This window comes from Thunnus albacares, chromosome 8 (genome assembly GCF_914725855.1).
Source record: "Thunnus albacares chromosome 8, fThuAlb1.1, whole genome shotgun sequence".
Taxonomy (NCBI): domain Eukaryota; kingdom Metazoa; phylum Chordata; class Actinopteri; order Scombriformes; family Scombridae; genus Thunnus; species Thunnus albacares.
In genome coordinates, this window is record NC_058113.1 from 24,445,548 (window position 1) to 24,469,761 (window position 24,214).

At 43.0% G+C, this 24,214-nt stretch overlaps 1 long non-coding RNA gene across 3 annotated transcripts in view; it reads right to left on the reverse strand.

Moving 5' to 3' along the window:
• Nucleotides 1-3,215: 3,215 nt before the first annotated feature.
• LOC122987845 overlaps nt 3,216-24,214 on the reverse strand; it is a 97,938-nt gene continuing 76,939 nt past the window's right edge. For all 3 annotated transcript variants that reach the window (XR_006404632.1, XR_006404633.1, XR_006404634.1), the window contains one exon: nt 3,216-3,374. This is a non-coding gene — a long non-coding RNA (uncharacterized LOC122987845). The remainder of the gene's footprint in view (nt 3,375-24,214) is intronic.

A 24,214-nucleotide genomic window follows, 5' to 3' on the forward strand; every position in this document is an offset into this window, starting at 1 on the left:
AACATGCTGGGAAGAAGTGTACATTCATTAGCAGTGGGGTTATCATTGTGAAATATTAATCTTGAGATATATGAATATAGTTTTGAGATAAAAAGTTATACCAGAAAGGCACAGGTCCCTAGTTTCCATGCAAACATGTTCTCAACAGTGTGTAGTATTCCAATTAGGCTTTGGCATTGACATTGGCCTCAGTTTACAGTGGCGCAAACAGACGGGTCGGTATGTTGACTAATCCAGTGCGGGCAGAGATGTGCTGATCATGAATAGAGGCTGATCAATGTACTGCTGTTTACACAGGCCTAACAGTGTTTACTGAGACACATTTAAACACAGCCCTCCTGCTCTCATCTATCAGCCCAGATATAGGAGCGGGAGCAATGATGTCATTTATCTTACCCCTGAAACAGACGTTTCCTCCTACAGTGGTTATGATGCACTCAGAAATGTTGTGACAAGAGGAGTACATTTTTGTACTCAAGAGTACAGTGCTCCCAGATGTTATTACCACAGGTACATTTCCATGAAAGATGTGTACCTTTCCAGTACATTTCTTAAGGAGCAAATTTGCGACAAATGGCACTACATTGTACCCAGATCTACACATTTAAGGTGCAGCCCCGATATGCCAAAAAGTACATTTCTTTTCTCTTTTCTGAGTGTGGATTAAGTTTGGCATGCACAATATGTATGGGACCAAGTGAAAAAAATAGCTAATGAGGTAAGAGTCAAGTGTGATTTCTCTGATAGGCTGAATATTGATGGTAAACAGACATTGACAGAAATTAATCTTGAGATTAAAAGAGTGTCATAAAGACTGAATTTGAGGCTGAATTACTTTAAATTACATATACACTTGCTGTCCAGGTTCACTGTCCCAAAGAAGAATTGTCTTCAGCACTAGTAAAAAATAGCAACAGGATTTATTGGGCTCCTTTAATAACTACCACAAAAACACTTGACTGAATATGCTTTTGCACATAAATGTTCACTAGGAACTTCCTCTAGCCTTCCTCATGCCTATTCAAAGGAGTCACCATGTCCTTCACACCACCGGTCCAAGGGCAATATACCATGAAAAACCAAGTCTGCCAATGATCTGCAGCAGCCCTTCCTCGCATCTTGACCCCCCATCATCTCAACCCCACTTTCTGATGAATATGTTGGGGTGGGGGGCGAGTGCCATGGAGACCGTCGGGCATCCAGGGATCGGGGCTTGCCGCCTGCCACCAGGTCCCCCTCACTCTAGGGGCCTGTCAGTCAAAGCAGAAAACTTCCCTTTGAAGCTCTGTCAACTCTCTGGAGTATCTCACTGCCCCAATCTCAGCCCCCTCCACCTACTCCCCAACACTTCCAGGCTCCACACCTCCATCCCCCTCCATCCTCCCATGTGCTTTCGTCCTCTCCCTCTGTTGCTTCTTCTCTTCCCCTAGTGACCCCCTCTTGAAATCCGCTGTCCACTGTCCCCAAAAAGTTATCCTCATATCCCCCTTATCTCTGTCTCAAGCTATGCAATCCAAAAATTGAACTTTGAAAAAAAAGAGTGGCACAGAAAGAGCTTAGTTTCACTTTTGCAAACCAAATAAGGTTTAAAATGGTAAGGCGTCATGAGAGAGTAACTCTTAAGCCCCGAGACAGACACGCAGGGTGAATCCCTCTGGCTCGCTTGGTTCAACTGTGAGTGACACTGACGGCTCTGGCGTGTTTTCCCGTTTGAAAAAATAAGAAATGGTAAAGAAAAATGAAGCTGCATTCACAATTCTGGCACATGTCGCTTCATAATCGCTGATTAAGACATATTTTTCACGCAGATCAGGTGCACGCAATAGAAACCAAGGCAGCTGTTGGTGTTATCAATTAGGGCATTGTTGGTTTTATAAATCTGAATCGCAAAAATGATGAATTTGACTTATCAGCAGCACCGCTTACTGTAGATGCATGAAGCCGAGGTGTGGGGAGGATGTGCTAAGTGCTGATGTTTAAGAAAATGCTTTGAAGGCACATGTATCATAGAGTGCCGCTCTCCAAACCAGAGCATTAGACTTGCTGATGGCTTGTTTAAGAAGTGATGAAATGCGTATTAGATTTGTTGTGACTCAAACAGCTGTGTTCACACCTCACACTGGCTTGTTAGTGTTGCCAGTGGATTTCAGATAAGTGCTCATTGACTTCCTAGTTACCCACGCTAAACGCCATAATGTGTGTGTGAATGCACGCATAAACGCATGTTTTCTGAGCGTATGTGTGCTCATGTGTATATTAGTTAAGTATTAGTTACTTACAGAATGTGTGCACATGTGATTTGAGTCCATCTGTGGAAGTGTATTAAAGTATATAGTGTGTCACACCTCTAAAAAGAATTAATTGAAAAAGGGGGAGATAGATAGCTCATGCCCAGGGCTGCTGAATATGAAGTCTGAGGCTTAAAGAAAAGTCAGGAGGGACAAAGATAAAGGAGGAAGACTCAACAGTTTTCTCTCTAAGAAGCCTTGACCCATATTCATTGAGACAGAGGACAATTGAGGTGTTATTTGCTGTTACCTCAACTGGCCAAGACTGACCAAATAACCAGTGCTAGCTGCTAATTAGCAGGTTTTTAATTAACACCCCTGGTATCATCACTTTCCAAGAAGTCCTACCTTGCATCAATCTGCTCAGCAGCTTTTGACTCATTCTTACATCAACCTCCAGTGCAACTTTCTATTGTGTACTCCCAGTGGTGTCACCAGCATCCATAATCAATTTGGGGCCCTCAGATTGGACACCTAGGCCATTAGAAAAACGACAAGCATCCATCAACCGAGTGGATCTACGGGTAGTGAGTCACATGAAACCCATAGCAAGGCATTGTGCATTTGACCCTGGGAGTCCGTTTGACAGCACAGCGTCTCTTCCTCTCTCTCCCCCTCTGTGATGGTGCTGAGGTGTTGCCCCCTCATCACCGACACGTGGCTGGCAGGCCAGCTCATGGCCACAGGGTCCGCTCCTTTGAATAACGGCAGGTTGAGACATAATCATCTTCAGCGAAGAGAAGATTCACTTTGACCTCATCACCTCCCTCTCCTCATTCACAAGCCCTGAGAGAGATGGAGGGAGAGACAGAGACAAAGAGAGAGAAAGAGGAAGAGAGAGCGATAGAGCAAATTACAGTGTGAACCCAGAGGCCAAAAGAGACAGAGGGAGCGATTGAGGGTAAGGATAGTTAGTTCTTGCCTTTGATGCTTAACTCTCGTCGACAGTGCAAAGACAGAGAATCATAGAGATGTGCAGTGAAAAACCTCTCCGTGGGTTGCCGTGCTACAACCCCAAGGCTGCACAATCATTCTCACATGTTAATGGGCTGCCATTTGGCTCCTAAATCAACTGAGGGCAGGAGACTGAAGTGAGCAAAGCATAAGACAAATATTCAGTTCATTATAGGAAGCCAGTGGAATTATTAAAGTATGAAAACATTTTAAAAAATGACATTTGTAAAACTTTCTCATGATAAAGAGACATCTAGTCCCATGTACTGTAGAAGTGCATTCACAAAAACACACACACTCAAACTCATACATGTGGCATAAAGGGGTACACAGTGGGGAGTACCAATGCAATTGATGAAGAAAATTCTTCTCATGTACCCCGTCCCAGTTTTAGACTTTTCTCTCTCTTTCTTTCTCTCTCTCTTGCATGCCGTCTCTCTCTCTATCTCTCTCTCTCATTCTCTCTCTCCCTCTCTGGTCCACTAACCCAGTTTAAAAGCAAGCAGCCAGACACCTCCTCCTGCAGTTTGTCTGGGACAGTAGACAGCCCTGTTAGTAGGACTAGGCTTCTAATGAATACATTCTGACAGTGTGTGTATGTGTGTGTGTGTGTGTGTGTGCGTGCAAGTGCATTTATGAGTGTGCGCCAGTGTAAAGCTCCTAAAACTACTTGCAGATTGAGACCTCAGTTCACACACACTTGTCTGTAAACACAGCCTCCTCTATATTACTCTACACTATATCCTTTCACATTTATAGTGAAGCTTTCTCATTATAACTCAAGTTTATTTGTGTTGATGTCTCCCTAGACCCAAATTGTGGACTACCTACTACTACTGATTAGGATTCATGGGTTTTGCATTCACAGGAGACACCGAAGTTGTAGATGATCCCAACATAATTGTTTGAATTGCAAATCGTAAGGCAGTATTAGGATTCCTGTGGTCAAATGAGTTGAGCTGTTTAAAGTCCTCACCATTCACAGAGAGTAGGAGGTGGTTCACTCATGAATATATACTAGCCAAGTAGCATTTAGGATTCAAATGACTTGACTTGGCATTTAATGTTTTAATTGTCTGTGAGAAAGAGTCATTTCACCCTAAAACGGATCAGCCTGTTGCTGTGTAGTTACTGTAGGTGAAGAGACATATGGAGTCACACACAGTGGTTAGCCACTGATGAGGGACAATTTTTGAGTTAATTGATTTTTATCCTCTTATTAATTTCCCCAGCTTTCTCTCTCTCTCTACATCTTTCTCCCACTCTCACTCCCTTTCTCCCCCTCTCTCTGGCTTCATCAGCAGGCTGTCAATAGGCTTCTCAGCCACACTCGATCTCTTATCGCCACAGAAACGCCTCAATCAAATCCCAATCAGTCATTCATAGCGCCCATCAGCACCCAACTCTGCAAGCCCTACACACACACACACACACATACACACACACACACACACACACAGACAGAGGTACTGATGATAAATGAAAAATGTGAATGCAAACACTCATATATAACTTTGTTATTATTGAAGTTCTGGTTAATCAATAGATCCAGTGATCATATACGAATTAGTCCTAATTACAGTAAAAGGATTAGTTCCTTTTACTGGAGAAAGATGGCAGGACAATATTTGTAGCACAGCAACTTAAAACTTCAAATCAAAAATCAAAAAAAGATCCAATATGCTCCCTTGTCTTAACATTTCTGGTTTCTGGCTTTAGAACTGCACTATTCTATGAAAAACATTTCATGAACTGAGTAGTTTCTTCCTGTACATGAATACTTAAGACTGCATCAACTTTTTCTTGACATGACATGATTAAGTATCGTGGTCATCATCATCATCATCATGTTTTATTCAAATACTCTTTTTCTAATATTCTTCAATGCAACATGATCCATTTTGTATTATTCATAAGGTCAATCAATACTTTATTTCCACACTAGAGGGTATAAAAATGTACACATTACAGAACATGTAGACCCTTGAATGTCAGACCTCTTTTACATGCACTTCATCTTTTATGTGCTCAAATCAGAAATAAATCCAAAGACAAGAGATGGTTGTTAGCTTCACCATTTTTGTGCAATCACTAAGAAACTTTTTTGTTAATTGCAACTTTCACATAACATCCATTGCTGATCAACTTCTATCTCAAACTGAAAGCAGCCCTCAATATTTTTTATATTTTGTAAATTCAATGTATCGCTGCATTCTCTCTAAAGAATCCCATGTAAATACATCCTGTAGACAGGGCATCCACCCTCCCTCTCTAGCTCCTACCTTCCCTCCCTCCATTCACCCCTCGCTTCCTCCCTCCCTCCCTTCCTCTCGACATGTACCAGACATAGTGTCTTCCCCCTGTATGCAGCCCCACCCATGTCCAGCTCACAGTCCCAGCCAGCATCCACCAGCCCTGTTTTGTCATCATTAAACCTCCCCTGCTCACCCTGCTTTCCTTAATATATGTCACCTGCATGGGGTTGCCACCACCAGCAGTGGAGGGGTTAACTCTATTTTGTCCAGGACCTCATGCCTGTGTGTGAATATGTGAGTGTGCGCATGTGTTTGTGTGAGTGTACCAGTCCGCTTTGTGTACATGTCCACGTGGGCCTGTTTGTTCACTTGTTTATATGTGTGTGTCCACGCAGGCCTGTGGTCTGCTCAATGTGTGTGTGTGTGTATGTATGTGTGTGTGTATGTAAAGGAGAAATTTGCCTGTCCTTGCCTAAGTGAATGGCTAGGATTAAGCTGACAGCCCACCTTAGTGATGGCGAAATAATTGGTTGTTCAGCTCTGTCCTTGTCAGAGCGCTGACAGTTCTGCAGATGTCCTGTGCGGTTCTCCAAAGGTTAGGCTCAGCTGGGGCCGCCATTCATTAATCATTCCGCTCTGACAGTGCACCGAGCAGCCTGCAGCTGCCACCCCGTCCCCCTCAATTTCTGTCACCGCCTTGCACCACCACCACCACCAATACCCCCCCCCTCTGCCCCACGCATCCCCCTTCTAGGTCTCCCTCCACCCCCATTTGTGCTTGTATGTGTTTGTGTTCCCCATTGTACACACAAACAAGTATGCTTAAACATAAATTTGCATGAAAAGTCAAGGGATGTACACAAGCAACAGCATGCCCCGTACATGAGAAGTGTGAACTGGACAAGTGGTAAGGTAAGGATGTAAACAAAACACACAACCTAACAGGGACGTCTTCTCTGCTAATGATCTCACTTGCTCTTCTCTCAAATTTATCGCTCAGCACTGCAGCCGGGAAATGGCCAACTCTCATGTGTGCATGCAGGCAAGCATGTTAATCCTCTCATACTATGTAAATAAATGCATGCCTGCATTTCTCATGGCTTTTCCTTACGTCACGAACACATTACGCAGTCCAGGACTTCACTAACCAGTATTAACCCTTATGGACTATTAACCCAGTGATTCATCATGGATAATGGCTCTCCTAAAGCAAGCTAGCTTATGCATTGTATAGTGAGACTCCAGTATGAGACACTGTGGCAACTGATGTTTTATGAAATATAAATAAGGGCCATATGTTTTTAACGTGCAAGTCAACTTATTCAATTTCAAAGGCCCAGCTGAAAATTACTATTCTGCGCGAGGTCAGACACACACTCTAAAATTACCTCTCATATGCGCTAACAGTTCTGACCATGTCAGCAACATTGTCTTGACCCCTTTCCCTTGCTCACTATCTAACGACCCTCTCAACCTATTTTGTCCCTCATTCCAACCCATTCTCCTCCGCCTCCACAACTCTCTCAGGAGTGGTGTTTCCATCTCGGCCTTTGGTAAGGAGGGGGCTGAGGGGATGGGGGTGGAGATGAGGGAGGGTAGGAGAAAATATAAGAAGGTACAGAGAGGAAGGTGGTGTGGAGGTGTCCATTGGGCACTAAGTGGTGTGAAGAACTGAGATAAATACTCCATTATGGTCTACCTGCTCTTCAGCATTGATTAACAGCTACCTAGAGACAAGTGACTAGCAGCACTGAGGAAAAATTGAGTGGCCAGAACCACACTGGTTCTCAAACCAACATTCGCTCAACACACTAACATAGTGTTTGCTAAGGTGGGTGAGTAGAGGCAGCCATTAAACAGCTATTTCAACTGGTGTTGAAAGCAAAATTGAATATATATTTTAGCAATAGGCTTGATATTGGGTGGCCGTTCCTCAAAATATACATTTTTTATACTACTTTCAGAAGCTTTAGATAATATATATGATCGGATCCATATGCACAATAGCCAGGCAAGCTAAATGTAGGAGGGTGCGAAAGAAAATGCAGAGGTATTTTCAGCGGCTGGGCAGCAGAAGGTCAGATCAATAAATGAAAAAAAGGGTGCTTACAGAATATGCTATTGCAGCCTCCCCTTTCTAATGCCTACTTAAATGTTAAAGCAACACTATAAATGCCTTAAGAACTATGCGTCCCTATAATGAGTGCTTTGGCCTTTTAAATAAACACAGGTGTATGCTCTTAAACTTTCACATACAATAGCAATAAATAAATGATGACTTATTTCTACTGGCCACTTACATATCATATACATATCATATGTATATATTTCTGAACTTCTTCACAAATACTGAATATCAAACAATATGCTTCTTCTTGATAGGTTACGATAGTTAAAAGCTGGTAAGATAGATATTGAGCAAAGAAGATTGAGACTGTGAATGCAAATAAAAGCAGTGCCTAACCTCTGAAGTGCTACTCAATGTAGCATTAAAGTATGGGGGAAAAAAATGCCTGGTCATAACACAATACCCCTGTGTGATGATAATTGCTGAATATGATATTGTCTATGGCCATCGCAAAGCCTAACACGAAACCCATCAATGACACAAAGTATTCTATCGTTTATTCTAAAAAAAAACAATGGGATAATTTCACAAGCCCATATTGACCCTCCACCTACACATCTGTCTACTCTCTGAATAGCAATTGTGGTCCCAGAACCATGGTGGGCTATGTGCTGACATCAGCACAGAGACAGGGAGAGGGCTGGTTGTTAAAAAGAGGAGGTGGGTGGGGTGCCCCGTTGTGCAACTCTGAGGAAATTCCCTCTCTTAGTCCGTCAAAACAGTATTTTTCCCTAGAGACAAAGGCAGCTACAGCACATACTGTATATACTGCACAACAAAACAGATGTGGATATAAAAAGGTTGTCAGTGTACAGGGAGAAAAGCATAGTGACAGGAGAGACCGTCATTTTATCGCTTCTCCTAAGAAACTTCATTTTTTCGTTAATATGCGATGATGTTGGTTATACTGTCGCCCCACTGGATACAGGAGGAATGGAGATTTATAGTATTAATATTCTATACATTATGACCATGCCAATGGGTAATATTCTGGCAATTACACTAATGAACTCTCAGCATACAGTGCCCCATGTTAACATCACAGCTTGAGGGTGGACATTCTTTTAAGCTCTAATCTAAATACCCAAGTCTGCAACCCACATCCATCCATATCAGTCATTGGTTAGTATGTTATACTAAAGCACCCCAATCCAGGTGCAAGGACATCTAAAACTGGAAGACATATCACCTCTACCAATAATGGGCATGCAAAAATGACAGATTCTTCTCGAATTCAAAGGGAAACATAGCAGGGAGTATCTTTGATTTGCCCCTCGGAGATTACCTATGTATCATAAGTGTATGTAGATCATCCATACCACCCCCCCTTCTCCCCCCAGTGACTATAGTATTGGAATAGGAGCGCAAAGGGGAGGCATATACAGTAGATGACGAGCTCCAGTCACATGGTAAAGCCCACGGAGGATCTCATCAGCCTCTATGTAGATGTGTATGCTGAGTGAGTGATTGCCCATGGCTGGAAATTGGTGTAGAGGGCTTCACGGGGGAATTGGAGGGACGAGTTTTCTCTCTCAATCTCTCTCTCTCCCTCTCTCTCTCTCCCTCTGTCATGCACACATAGGCACACAGCGGCGAGAACACACTTATACAGGCACACACAAATATACACACTTATTGGAAAACACCTACTGCAAGACATGCACGCACACGCGCTCACAACCAGCTCAAACACAAATCTCCCTATATGCACATGCACACCGAGCCGGGATGATTAAGGTCCTATGCAGAGGAGATTGTGAGTGGTACTGTGCTGTGGCTGCCTGTTTTCCCTGCTGAATACAAGCCACTAGCTCAGTATTCTCCAATGGGGAGGAAACCCGTCATCACAAATGCAAGATCAGGGGTAATTACGTTGTAATATGCCACATGAAATATTTCTTTGTAGGAGGAATGGGATTCCCTTTGCTTCAAATTTAGAAAAGATATATTCCACACAGCTTGGCTGCTATTTTTGCAGCATGTATTTAAATTTGCTCTTTGTATTTTTAGTACGAGAGATGTAATGGTCTACGCTGCTCATTTGTAAATGTTTTATGTCTCTGCAACATTCTTGTGTCACTGTCATCCAATCCAACTGGCACAGGAGATCAATCCTGCTACAATATTGATCAATGATTCTGATCAGGTGAGATTATAGGTATTGCAGAGATATCAATGCGATGATGGATGATTGATGATGCAACCACAGCAATCGATCAATGGGATATTGCTGATAAGACTCTCTCTGTACACCCTTGCATGGCAATTTGCATTGACCGCTGCAGTCTGTAGATCTATCTTCTAATATTTATGTACAGTATGGGCCTAATTGATACAAGTAGTTGTTTTCATTTGGTAGATTACACTGCATTTCAAGATGCTATATACCACAGCACCTGAGAGTGTATGATAACCTGATTTTTTCCAAATCCCGGATGAGCTCACATATTTGATTTGTCAAACCCGTGTATCTCTGCAGCCACATATTGTGACCACTGGCCCATCAAGTCCCCCCTTGGCGGATTAGGGCACGGAGGGTGATTTGTTACCCTTTTGGGAAGCTGTCTTGGACGCTCATTTCCCCCTGCTGCATATTCTGCCCCTCAGCCGCCATCCCCCCACACCACCACTCCTCCACCCACCCCTCCATTTTGATGAATAGCCGGCCACATGAAGGCGAGCAGCCGATCTCACCACCAAGGTTACGGTAACCTGGGCCCCGCACCTGGGGGCTACCTGCCTCCAATTAGCACCGCAGAGAGAGGGAGCGAGAGAGGCAAGAAGGGGAGTGGCGGTCTGTGCTGTGTGGAGTGGCAGTGGGGAGAAGGAGCAGTCCAAGGATCCCTCTTTTATAGGCTTTAAATCTGCATGGCAATTTCTGGAGACTGGGGCTGGATGGGATTCTGATTACTCCTCCTCCGTAGCCACCACGCTCATCCTGCCAGCCCCCCTCTCCCCAACTTTCCTCCAGCAGGTTGATGTCTCCCTGCCTAGCTTTTGTCACTGATCACCCAGCCCCTATATGCCTTGATTACTGGCTGAGCAGCATTATGGATTGCTCTGAAAGACAGGAGGGACTTATCCCAATGAATCTTTCTCCCCCTTTAGAGTGCACGGGTGGCTAGATTTCAGGCGTGAGAATATGAATGAATTTATTTGTCTGTTGATTGAATGGATTGAAGATTGGTTTATTGGCACATTTTGAACAATATCTATCTGCACACAGAGATATATGAGGGAGGGAATGGGGCAATTAGTGTAAATGAGCTGTGTAAATGCATGGATACATTCATAATGTATCTACTCTGATTCATAATACATGGGGAAAAAAAGTTATAATACCAACTCAGGCCCATTTCATAAGAATATACATGTACTGTACGAAAGTAAAAGGCTGAGAGCACACTCAGAAACCCTACTGCCAATTACAAAGTACAATCCTCACATTTCTCATGCCCTTCTGTGACCATCTTCTCCAACAGCCAGTGAACCCACTCGCCTTTCCACGCCACCTTTCTTCACAGCCCACAGTCTGAAGGCTTTTACTTTCTCACAGCCACAGATGCCCCCCCCCCTCCCCACAACAAGTGGCCAACAAATAACCCCCATATTAAAAAAATATAATCCATATCTAGAACTGGAGAGTGAAAACATTCTAACTCTGACACTATCTCAGGCTCCCACTTTTGTGTGCTTTTATATTTGCACACAAAGCCCGAGCGCAGCAGTTTTCTTTCTCTTTGTGGGGATGTCGGGTTTTCATCGCAGTCCAGCACCACTAGAGAACACTGTCTCTGCCAGCGATTAGAGCCCGAGGTACAAGAGGGCCACTTCACCTCCAAGATTAGAATGAAACAAAGACTGGAGTCTTTGTATTGTGCCAAGAATGGTAACAGACAGGAGAGAAGAATGGTAGGAGCCAAAAACAGACTTGCTGGAGAGCTGACTGGAGTGACTTGTCAGGAAAAAGGATTTCAATGCCCCCCTAATGAGGCAATTTACAAAAGAAACAATAATAATAATTTGTCTCATCAATGCTTACACGATGAAGACAAGACAGGATTAAATAGGATCTCTATGAAAAGAGAAAGCACCCTTTATTTTTGCTTAGAGAAATTGTGTTTCACATCCTCAGAGCTTCTATCTTTGCCATATCAAGTGTAACCTGAGCATACAGATCACAGTGCTACACCTATGGCCTTTGTTACCTTCGGCCAGTATTGTAGATTCAAAGCACTCAGCCACCAGGGTCAAGGCCTTGCTGTGTGGAGAGGTGAAGGCAACATGACCCGCCTCTGCCTATTCTACTGCTCTCTGCTTCTGCTGCTGCCTGCCTCCTACTTCTCAGCTCCATCCTATTTATTCCTGGATGTTTGTAACTGTATGTGTGTGTCTGCATGTCCGTGTTCTTTTTTTTTTTCTCACATCTTTTGCTTGCTCAGTCAACAGGCCTTTGGCTGCCCACCACTGGTTGCTAATTGCTGCTGACATTGTTTGGCCTCTCGCTTCTTAGTTTAGGACAAACCCCTCATTCATGTGCTGCGGACAGCTCGTTAGGGCCGACCCCCACCTTCTGCATCTCTCTCTCTCTGTCTCTCTATCTCTCTCTCTCCCTCTTTCACTGACCTCCTTAATTAACTGGTAAGGCGCTGCTGGGAAATTTGCACACAAAGGCCTGGTGTCTAGCCTGTTAGCCTCCCACTACCCAAACACCCCTTTTCCGCCGCCTCCTCCTTCTCCTCCTCCCTCTCTCTCCATCCCCATCCTCTGCCTGCTACTGTCTTCATCCCTGTTCCAAACAGAGGTCATTGTACAGTTGCAGAAAAACAAAGATAAAGTGATTCAGTACACACACGGCATTCGCACACATTCACCCATTCGTTCATTCTTTTCCTTGTCTGCCAGCAGCCCCTCCTGCTCTCTGCTTTCCCCTCTTCTGCTTTTCTCTCCATCTTTTCTGTATTAATAGCGGACCTCATTAGAAAGGCTTGTTTGGAAGTGGTTCACTAGTGATACACTCTTTTAAGTTGTTGGTTTGCTTGCTTTCACTATTTAGTTTTATTGCTATTATTCTTGCTCTATCTTGCCTATTCGTCATGCCCTCCCCTCCTCGCTCTCCCTTTCAGGAAGCTCTTCGAGGCTTCAGCTGTTTTTGTGGTCTCAGCGGAGGGCTCCCCAAGAGCAGTTAGCTGGCTGTCAGGAACGAGGGCCCTCTAAAAGGGGCCCGTTCAAGAATGCTGGGGGCAAAGAAGTGTAAACAGGTGGAGACTCTCCATTATATGGGTCCCCCCTCTACACTCACACACTCCACCTCCGCCTGTCTCTTTCTATCTTGCTGTCTCTCACGCACAGCCAAACACACACACACACACACAGACACACACTCTTTGACATTCCACCACCTAACCACCAAGTTTTTTTATTGTGTGTGTGTGAGAGAGAGAGTGAGTGTGTGTGTGTGAGAGCTATCTCTCTGTTGTCTGAGCTGCTGTTGGACCACAGGGCCTCACAACAGCATCCCACACATCCCCAGGGTGCCTTTTCTTTCACCCAAATACTTTGAAAGTTTGAATGTATGTATGTGTGTGTCCAACAGGATCCATATCATAGCCATTCTCTAACCTGCTCTTCTTTTTCCCATCATTGCTTCACTCTCTTACTTTAGGTGGTCAGCGTCCTTGGATTTTTTTTCTTTCCCTCCTACTTTCTCTTCTTTTTTCATTACTGTTTTCTTCTATCTATTCATCTCCTCACCCTCCCCTCCTCATTTTTTTTTTATTTTTTCTATCGCTCTTTCTTTCTTTGGCTCTAACTTTTGTTCACTTTGCACTGAGTGGAAGGACTAAAAATCGACTTCAAAGTAATTCCTGAAAGTTTTTTTTTGTTTTTTGGGTTGTGTTTTTTTTTTAAAACGGTTTTTGAGTATACAAGCTGCAGCTTATGTCATAGGTGTTCACTACTAAAGATGCATTTCAAAATGACTTATCACTTCAAATGTTATTTTTCATGATTTTATTATAATCTATATTCCACCAAAAGTACCTAGTAAACTTGCAAAGTTGGATTTGATTTGATTGTTTACTGCAAACTTCTGTATTTTATTTGGTCATGACTTGCTAATATTTCAACTATCAAGAAAGAACAAGGAATTATTTCTGACCTACTTGGACATATTTTGTGTCTTTACAAAGTCCATACACTGTGATTGTGTGTGTGCATGCATGCATGTATATACATATGTGTGTGATGCGCACTCACATTTGCCTGCAACAAACTACTGATGATGGAATCCTTTACGGCTGAGGATGGGTGCAGGGGCAACAGTAAGAGAAAGAAAAAGAGAAACTAACTTCTGTTCGCCTGGGGAGTACTCTGCAGCCCATCTGTTGAAATTGTTCCACATATTGTGACCTAGATAAAGAAAAAAAACTTCACTCTTATAGGTAGCACTGCCTTCGTCTGTGTTTGACACTTGTCTATTCATTTTATTGGTCTAGTTGTCTCGAAATAGAAGACTTCTGCATAATTTTCACCTTTACATATGTATGATTTCGATAAATTGGTATTAGAAGAATGATCTGGTATAAAACTGAATCAAATTAAATTTAAAAAAGTATTTTACTTTTTTTTATTATTTTCAAGGAGCTGCGGTTTATATGTCCGAAGTTTAAATTTAAATATTTCGCAATGAGAAAAGACTATCAGAGGGAAAAAAGTAACCTGCATTTTCGGCAGATGAATAGTGTTAGCTGCACTCAACCAGTCAACCTCTGGCTAGCCTAGATTGCATTGCTGTCTCTCTTCATTCATTGAAAAGTGTGTTGCTATCCTTCTTTCTGTCTTTTCCTCTCTTTCCAAGGACCCCTGTCATTGTCAAAAGAAGATGCCCAGGGTTTTTGTAATTGAGGGGAAGATGGAGAAGCAGGGGAAAAGGTTAAGAGAGATATCCTTTGCCTGAATAAGGAGGTAAAATTGACTGGAAGAGTGTCTTTCAGAAACTCCAGCCTGACCTTGAAGGAGGACCAGGAGGAGGTTCCTACTCTCGTATGGACCAAGGATGGTAGGTTAAGTGGGGCCGTCATGGCCACACATTTACACACACATACACAACCACACACACATACTGTAAGTGCACACACAGTCACACAGAAGCACAAGAAAACACTGGTGAGAGGCTCCCATTGTGCACCTCTCTGACAATATTATGTTTGGGCAAGAAGAACATTAATTTGCCTTCTTTGAAGGGAAGTGCACTTCTCAGCCATCTTCAGCCCACTTGAGCTAGAACTGAAGTGGAGTCCCCCCTCCCCTCAATCCTTCCCGCCACCACCCACCCACTCATTGTCTCTCCTGCCTCCCCAAATGAGGGCCCCAAATGCCCCATGCACTCTCATCGGGGGGGCTTCAATGCTGCATGTAAGCTTTTGGGTTCTTGAATTACAGTATATATACAGTAATATACAGTTATCCAATTTTCTATCGGTTTTTTTCTTTACTGTCACAGGTGAAAGATTTTTACGTCTTTAAAGATGAAGTTATGATAAACAGTGAAGAGCACATGGTGAGGCGTTAAGTTTGTCAGTGAAGCAGAGTACAGTAACAATCTAAGTGTACTGCAAATCTGTTATCCTGCAGGATCGAAGCACTAAGCTGCACTTTTGTAAAGGAGAAGCATATATATTAATATATACATTAAATTACATTATATATGATAAATTAAATTATAATATTTTATTTTTTGATTCATATCAAAATGATTGAAAACTACTGCACATGACTTATACTTTGTTTAAAAATAGTCCATTAAAGATTTAGAATCAACTTATTTTTATTAAAATTAACAAATCACAGATTTGACTCTAAGGCTGTACAATTTCTATTGCATACATCACCCTCTATCCTTAAACCCTTGATCTGGATAAGGAAAAACTCCCTCAAAAAAAAAAAAAAAAAACTTTAAAGGAAAAATTAGAAGAAACCTCAGGAAGAGCAACAGAGGAAGAACTCTCTCTTCCAGCACAGAGAGACTTTAACATACAGACATGTACAAAAGGTGCGAAAATATTGTATGTCCGTTTAATTTTCCACTACATTTTCAATAAAAGACTTATGAAGAGGTTTGCTCTCCCTTATGAAGATGTCAGTATGGTCTATGTCGTCTTTTAAGCTAATTGCAACAATTAGACTACATGACCTGCCCCTGGCTCCTCTTGAATCACAAAGCACTTCCAGAGGCCATGCGAAGGAGTCACCTCAAAGTAGGAAGTACAGGAGACATGGTCATAATCACGGCGCCCTATGCCGCCTTCTCTTTGTCAGCCACCACGTACCAACATTAAATTTTAAGTGTGAATGTGATTATCGCGTGGCATTCATTTTTAATGATCTTTGCCTCTATGTGTTTTAGCATGCGGCAAGGCCCGGCAAACGGCTGACTCAGGTTCTTTTCTGCTGATGGCGCATATATTTCGCATATATACATGCACTGCTTATTCCTCCTTCTCGCTGAGCCCTCCTCGTCTTCCTCCTCCTCCTCCTCCTCCTCCTGCTCCTTTCCTCCTCTCCTTCATCTCCATCCCTTTATCATTCTGGTGGTAGGAGATGGGCCAAGGGGATGGAGGGCGAGGCAGAACCCTTAGAGGTCTAGCTATCCAATAAGGTTCGCCAAAGGTTTCAGCGTGTGAGGAAGCATGTCCCTGTTGTCCTCTGTACAGACGAACTAGTAAGAAAATCTGGATGAACTATTAATTACTTTTTTGAAATTACACCAAGGTCAATTTTTTTACTGTATCAACAACTAGACCGTGTCTGTGATAATATCTTTGTTAAAACAATTCTTTTCTCTTTTATTCTATTCTATTATAATTTGCCAGCATGTAAATCTAGGCACACTACCTGCCCCAATCTGCCCTTGATCCAGTCTGTCAAAGAAAAGATGAAGGCTGACTTGGGGAAGATGTGGGGCCCGTAATGAGCATCCCTTCCTCATATAAAGTAACCAGTCAGACTGTAAAAAACATGTTACCTATACTCCTACACAGACTTAATAATGCCTGTAGGAAAAAAAAAAGAAATAAAGGAAGGGTTCACGTGAATCACAGAGGGAGCGATAAGGCCTTGAAATTAAACAGATATATAGCCAGTCCGGTATGGAAATCAATAACATATTATTAACCAAGAGGCCACCCAGAGAGATAGGTGAGGCTTAAATGCATATATATTCATAATAACATTATTGAGATATATTATAAATAAAAGGAAAAGGGGAGTAAATACCAAGCTGGCTTTTATTAGCTGCCAGTCTCCCTGCCAATATGTGCCGTGACTCCGCTGTCCAAAACGGTAACTGTCCAACGCCAGATCAAATTAGAGAGACTGACAGGCAATAAGAAATTGGTGAAGTTAAACGTGATTCCCGCAGCCGCGCACCCAGAGCTCTTTAAATATTAGAGCGGGGGTGTCACAGGGTAGCAGAGGAGGGGTTGGGGTGGCGTGGAGGAGGGAAACAGAGCTAAGGTAACTCCTGATAAAGTTTTATTAAACCTATGTGCATTTTTGGTCTCCCTTTTCCTCCCCTTTTTTTCTCTCCCTTTTTTCCCTCCCTCCTCTCATTCTTTGCCCCTAGATTCTGATAAGCCTTGACAATGACACTGGCATCCCAAGGACATACAAACAGCTCACTGTCACTCGGTTTCTCTCTTTGTGTGCTATGTCCACAATAAAAGCCCTGGCTAACTGCCATACCAGCATTCATTCTGTATGATTCTTTAATTTTTAGTTGTTCTGATAAAACGTACATTATAAATATTAAATCAACATTTAATTCTGTTATAAAATAATAAAATCGACTTTAAAAAATTTAGAAATTGTAGCTGTAAGCGAGCATGAAAGAGCAAATGACTTTGATGATGAAGATAAAGATTGTGTGCTGTACAAATGTTTAAATCATCTGCTATTACAGTTAAGACTATTTGAAATGGTATGACATAATAAATAGTGCATCCCCTGTTCACTCTCACTTCCTTTCCCACCGACTCTTCATTTGTTTTTGCTTGTTTCCCCACCTGCCCCCGCCCCTCCCCTTTTCACTCCCAGACTATTCCTTCTCTCCACCTCTTCAGCCTGACTTTTAGCATGGGGCCACACATGGAGCACTGGTGGGCCCTCTTTTTTGGAGGACCAACACAAAATCCACTCCACACCCAGATGCAGTTTGACTGCGCCTGCCTGTGCCGCACAGTTTGTTTTCAAATGAATAGCTGAGAAAACTCGGTGGCCTTTTGCCCAGCACATATACCAGTCTCCCCCCCTACCGCTACAACTACTATACTTCCCAGCAGGTCCATCTCTCTTCCTCTTTCTGTATTTCTGACTGGCTCTTTGAACCAAGCATGGGGCCCGGTGCCATTGTAAGGCATGCCTTCTTCCTTCCCAAGTTTTGTCTGTGTGTTCGTCAGCCCCATTGAGGGCTCCCCAGCCCTTTTCCAGTGTACAGCTCCTTTGTAGCCTCCAGAAAGGCCTTCATCTTGCACTTGTTTTCTTCAAGCCCCCCCCCTCCCCCATCTACCCCTCCTTTTCTCCTCTCCCTCCTCCTGCCTCCCATTGGAAAAAGACAGGAAGTGAATGCAGATGTCGGACCCACCTGAGCTCATTGCTCATTCTCTCTTTCTCTTGTTCTCTCTCCCACGCGCTCTCTCTTTCTTGCTCACTCATTTTTTTTTCCTGCAGACCCCCACGGCTGAAGCAGTTGCTACATCACACTCCGAACACACTGACATACTGAACTTCACAGTGGAGGCTGTCCATCACAATAGAAACATGCTTGTTTGTTGTCTCTTTCTGTTGCCTTGCTGTCTAAACCTGTACTTGTCTATGATGCTGCAGCATGCAGGCAGGTAAACTGTCTTTGTCTTCAGTCCATGCCTTCAAGTCTTCGTAAGGGGGAAAATATGGATTTGCTTTTGTGAATGAAAAAATATTATCTGATCTATCAGTTACACAAGGATTCACCTCCTCATGGATCATGCTTGGATATTTCTTCACAGTTTTATATCTGTATAATATAAAAATAATGTAGAAGACATAAAGCAATCAGTCACGTAAAGACTCTAGCTCAATCAGCGCCTGTCAGGTGCTGATTGAACATCTACCAACAGAGTGGATGCACACAGCAGAGGCATTACTGGAGGGCAAGAAAAAGAGAGAAACAGACGTCTCTGCCAGGATAATTCCCTGTTGTTTTGGCACTGCCGTGCAACCACCGGGCCTCCTCAAAGCCCATCAGGGGGTACGTGTGTACTGCTGGACATATCCGCTGCTTGGCATCTTCCTGGGAAGAGTACGGGACAGTACCCGCACTGCCCCAGGGATCAGGGCAAGAGGGCACGCTGCCTGGTTCAGACACATGATGGGCGTCTGGCTCCTGTCACAGTGCCCACTGCCCAGGCAGGGCAAGGGAGGGAAGGGGGGGGAGAGGCCTGGCACAGGGCACCGGCAACTGGTAAAGTTGGCACAGGGGGCACATAGCATTCTTTCACATGCCATTGTGGCATTCAGACAGGCGATTTTTTGGCAGGAGCTCCTGGTCCTGCCTCTGTTGTTGTTTCAGGCGGTCCCCGGTTCCCCAAACTGCAAATGAGCCTGGAATTTAGTAGGCCATCTTTTAGCAATGTGTTGCCATGACTTGTAATGGAGGCCAGGACAGAAGGGTCAACAAGACCTTTGTATTACAGAGCTTTAATTGAAGGGCAAAGTCAACAGAATTTCACTGCTAATTGCCATCTTTGTACTCCACCCCTATTACCAAATAAAATACATATGAGCCTTGTGTGTGCCCTCAGTGAGAAAACAGTATCAATCAATCAAACCCATGCAAAGCAGAGCAGTGTCTGCAAGTCTGCAAAAAATGTCATCGATACACTTCTAAACGGACAGCAGTTTCTTTTTACTGAATTATAACGCTGACATTCCTGTAACAATAGGAAAATCGTGTTCATGATTGCATGTTTCTTCCTCCTTTCACCACAACACCTGAGCTTTCCCATGTGGCATTGCTGCTGCTGCTGCTACTGCGACTGTAAAGGTAAGCACTGTGTTGTCTGTAAAATAAATAAAGGCAATGGACAGCAAGATGAGGTGGGGGTTGTAAGATGCCAAGGATGTGTGTGAAAAGAGAGGAAGGGTGGTGTCAGAGAGAAGGGGAGAAAGGTTGTGTACATTTGTGTGTGCCAGAAAAAGAGAGAGTGAGAAAAAGCAAAGAAAGGGAGACAGAGAGAAAGAGTGTGAGAGAGAGAGAGTGTGTGTGTGTGTGTGCACACTGGTACAGAGATGGATCACCAGTGCTTGTATCTTCTCCGCGGCCATGCCTAGCAGCACGTCAGAGGCAGCCTCCATTTACATTAGGGAGATTTAAGCTGTCTCAGGCAATGGTGACAAGTCAAGGTGTTTCACTTTAATTACACTGGGCAAGGTCACCCCCTAGCTGGCTCACCCTCACACAGGAGAAGGAGGAGGACGACTATGAAGAGGAGGTGATGGTGGTGGTGGTGGTGGGGTGTGTAGGGTGTGAGCTCACGCCTGTATTTACATTCTCATTTTCAGCCCCCCCCCCCACCCCCCCACCCCCCACCCCACCCCCCCATCAACCCGCCATCCTTTAATACACCGCTACTGACTCTACAAAGTATGCACCATATGCACACACACACTGGAGGCACACGTTAAAAAAAAAAAAAAAAAAAAAAGGTGGCCATGGATTTAAAGAGAGAAATATCCTGGAGATAATATACATCAGGGCACACAAACACACTGTAAACAAACAATAAATTTTTCAGCACTCTCAAACAGAATACAAGCACACACATACTACACATTCCCCAGCAAGCCCGTTTGTTCCAAATAATCCCTAGTGACAAAATAAACGCCACGGTGTATGAGGTTATAGCCTTAATGGGCCATACGCCATTGAGGTGACATAGTGTATTACACACCCTTAATATGACACCTATTGCCTACTGCGCTTTTAGCCAGGTCTCTCTGCCTTTTTTCTCTTTACCTCTCCACTCTAGCTTGTCTGTCCCGGGGCCATGGTGTTGTACAGTGGAAGTGACAGATTGTGAGTTCACAGAGTGCCTTTATGGTGTGAGTTAACCCTGTCCTGAGAGGCCCACAGAGGCTGGCCATGAAAGAGAGAGGAAGAACCACAGTCCAGCCGAGCAAAATTTTTGTTTTTTTCTTCCTCTGTCTAATATCTGTCTGCCTATGTCTTATTTTTGTACCCTTATCAGTAGTACTCATGTACTAATGATTTAAAGTACCAGGCAGAGTACAAAAATCAGTAGCCTTTTGTGCTGTCATCTGTTGAAAAAGCAGGTTAAAGTGGTAAGAGTCTACTATGTGATAGTTTTGGATTTGGAGTCTTATTTTAAGAACACACACACACACCATCTTGTAGATCAGTGTGACCTTCAATATCCCATACATTATTCCCCAAACTATTTTGGATATCTAAGATCAAGTACTGTATTCTGTAAAAAATAAAAACACTTTTTTTGAAGAGATTATTGTAATGCTGTCTGTATGTTTTGTTTTTATTGTAAATTATATTTCCTTTTGTTATGTCACATAACTAAACCGATTGTATACAAAGAAACTGTGAACAACCACATACTGTACAGTATGTCTCCAGGATGAAGGAACTCTTTTGGGAATAAAATCTGGCATGTTGGAGTTGTGACTTATTGTGAACTGAAAAATTTTAGAAATTAACAAAAGACCACATTGACACATTAAGCAGATTTTTAATACAGTTGACAAAATCAACTAAATCTTTTTCTAGAAAGCACACTCTATAACCCTCTACTCATTTGTGTGTGTGTGTTTTCCACAGAGATTTGATGTCAGGCTGTCAGTTAAAAGCAGCCTTACCTTTCTTATCAGCATCACAGCTTTATCCATGAAAGCTGCAGTTATTTAAAAAAAAAAAAATAGAACTAGCAGGAGGGTGGGAGTGAATGAGAGAAAGGGGGAAAAAGAAGAGAGACAGGAGGGAGAGGGAGAGAAAAAGAAGGAAGTGCCTTCGGGGGAAGTTATTAAAGAAGGTGCAAGCTGGCTGGCTTGGCAGCAGTTCAAAGGGGGTGGATCCCCTTGCCTCTCTGCACCCAAATGGCAGTTGCTGGCACCACCGCTAAACACACAATGCCTTGTGGCAAAACTGTGTCTTTCATTGACAGATGAGTGGGGAAAGGCAAGGAAAGCAAGGAGGGAGGAGGGAACACAAAATGCTGCTATTCGCTCCTTTTTTGAGGTGGAGAAAAAAAAAGACTTAACCTGAAAGAGGTGTTAGCCCCCTAACCAGTAATGAAAGGCCGAGCTCCACACACAAACACACACATCACACACACACACACACACACACACACACAAAGAAAATGTGGTTCTAGCCATTCGTGGAGTGTCGGGAGGTGTGAAAAATTATGAGAGTCATTTTTGTCACAATTATAGCTGACTGGAAGTACAAAGAGTCAAAAAAATATGAGGATAACGAAGGAAAGAAGGCAGCAGTTGAGAGTCTAAACGAGTTTTATCTTTACCATGGTTTGGTAAGGTTAAACTACACTGTTGGAAGGTGATGATAAAATTAAAAGGAGAACATCCAATTTACTGAGCACATGTAAAAACATACATTAATGTGTTGTTTTTTTTCCCTGCTTCCTGACTTCATACTTCCTCACAGGCACAAGGTTAACAGATTTCATTGGATACAGGCCCTTGAGCTTCAGTCAATACTGCTGGTCAATAGTTCTTATTAATAAATGGATTTCAAAGGATTTATTTTATTCAACTGAATGTAAAACGTGCAGTTGAAGCGTGTCGCTAAGCCAGGCTATGCTATCATTATACGGACAAACTGTACATCAGTGACACGGGGCTTTGGTTCTGTACTGAATATTTGCCACTTAAGAAATGTAAGATGCAGTAGTGATCATTTACTTTATATATCCGATTACAGACAGCCAACGATCGACATCTCACACTTATACTATTCACATGTAGACAGATACACACGACATGCATATTCACACACATGCACTCACGACCACACAAACACACATTGAGAACACATACATGAACGGCCGCACACACCGTCAGGCCAGCTTATAGTTAGATTTATACATACATATATAATCAGCAGCCTATATTGTAGCCCTGACCCTGCAGGTCTAGAGCAAGGCCAGAGAGATGCATCTGAAAAGTCTAAAGTCTAAAAGCATCAATAATGACCTGTCCCATCAACCATTGCAAAATCGCAGGCAAAGTAGAGGATGATCAGATGGATGGATGGATAGACGGATAGATGGATGAATGAAAGTGTAGAGTAAGAGTCTTATAACATGTTAATCATGTTAGAGTGATGACACTATCCATAGGCGGCGCCAGGACATTGTGGAGCAGCACCATGTGAACACACAACCAATAACGTGTTGCTGTTTTTTAACAATTAATTAAAGAAATAAAAAATGAAAAAAATACTTTGATGAAGCTGTTTATATGATTACGTCGATCTAATGCTTTCTCAGTCTTAATTCTACTCTATTTCATGTTGTAAATTGTCACATCATATCGCAAAATGTGATGCAACAGTATTAGCATTGTAAGGTATTTCAAGAATAAAACATGAACCACTGAAAAACTGCAAACAAAGTTGGAAATAAGTTTTGTGACACACAGGATTAAAGAGCTTGGGTAATCCGAGGTCTCCTGCATTACTGGCAGTTCTAACTGACCAGTCTGAAGTGTATAGAGGCTGCAGATTAATTAACATATGTGTCCCGCTGCCTTCAGATGGCTGCAGAGATTTAATGACCTGAAGAAGAAGCTTCTCATACAGTATAAACCAGCTGTGGACAACAGATACTGTCAGATTCAATCATATTAATTATAAATCAATGCAGACTCATTTACTACTTTAACCACATTAAACTTTATATTTTTTTATGTCGATTTAGACGCATCTATTGGCTGGGGAGTGTTTGATTAAATATACTTTATTTATATTTTAAGCATTATTCCGTTATTTCTGTGCATTTGCTGAAAGAAGTTAGTTTGCTCTTGTTGATGAAATCACTGAAGTGCCAGCAGAGTGACATTGCTTCAGAAACAAACATGGTTCTGAGACATCTATTCTCAGCACAGCAACACCAACAACTCGCTTTGCACTGCTTCATCTGAATACCCCCCCCATCTACCCCCCACCTGTTTGTTCCTCTCCTCCCACCTCTGCACCGTGCGTGCTGCGCTTGGCACCAAAATACACAGACAGGCAAAACAAATTCAGGAAACGGTCTGAGCGCTGCTTGCGTTGGTCGTTATAATCAGCAACTAGAGGCTTCTGTCTCTCCCACTTGGTCTCACAGCTGTCTCTCTCACTTGCTTGCTCTCTCTCACCAAAATAACCTGTTAGCTACTGCATCCAAATAACAATCAGTAAGCCAAGTAATTCACAAAAAGCTTCAGCATAATATTTCCATGATCATTTTTGGGGAGGCTTAGCCTCCCCCAGCCTCTTATTAGCACCGCCTATGACACTA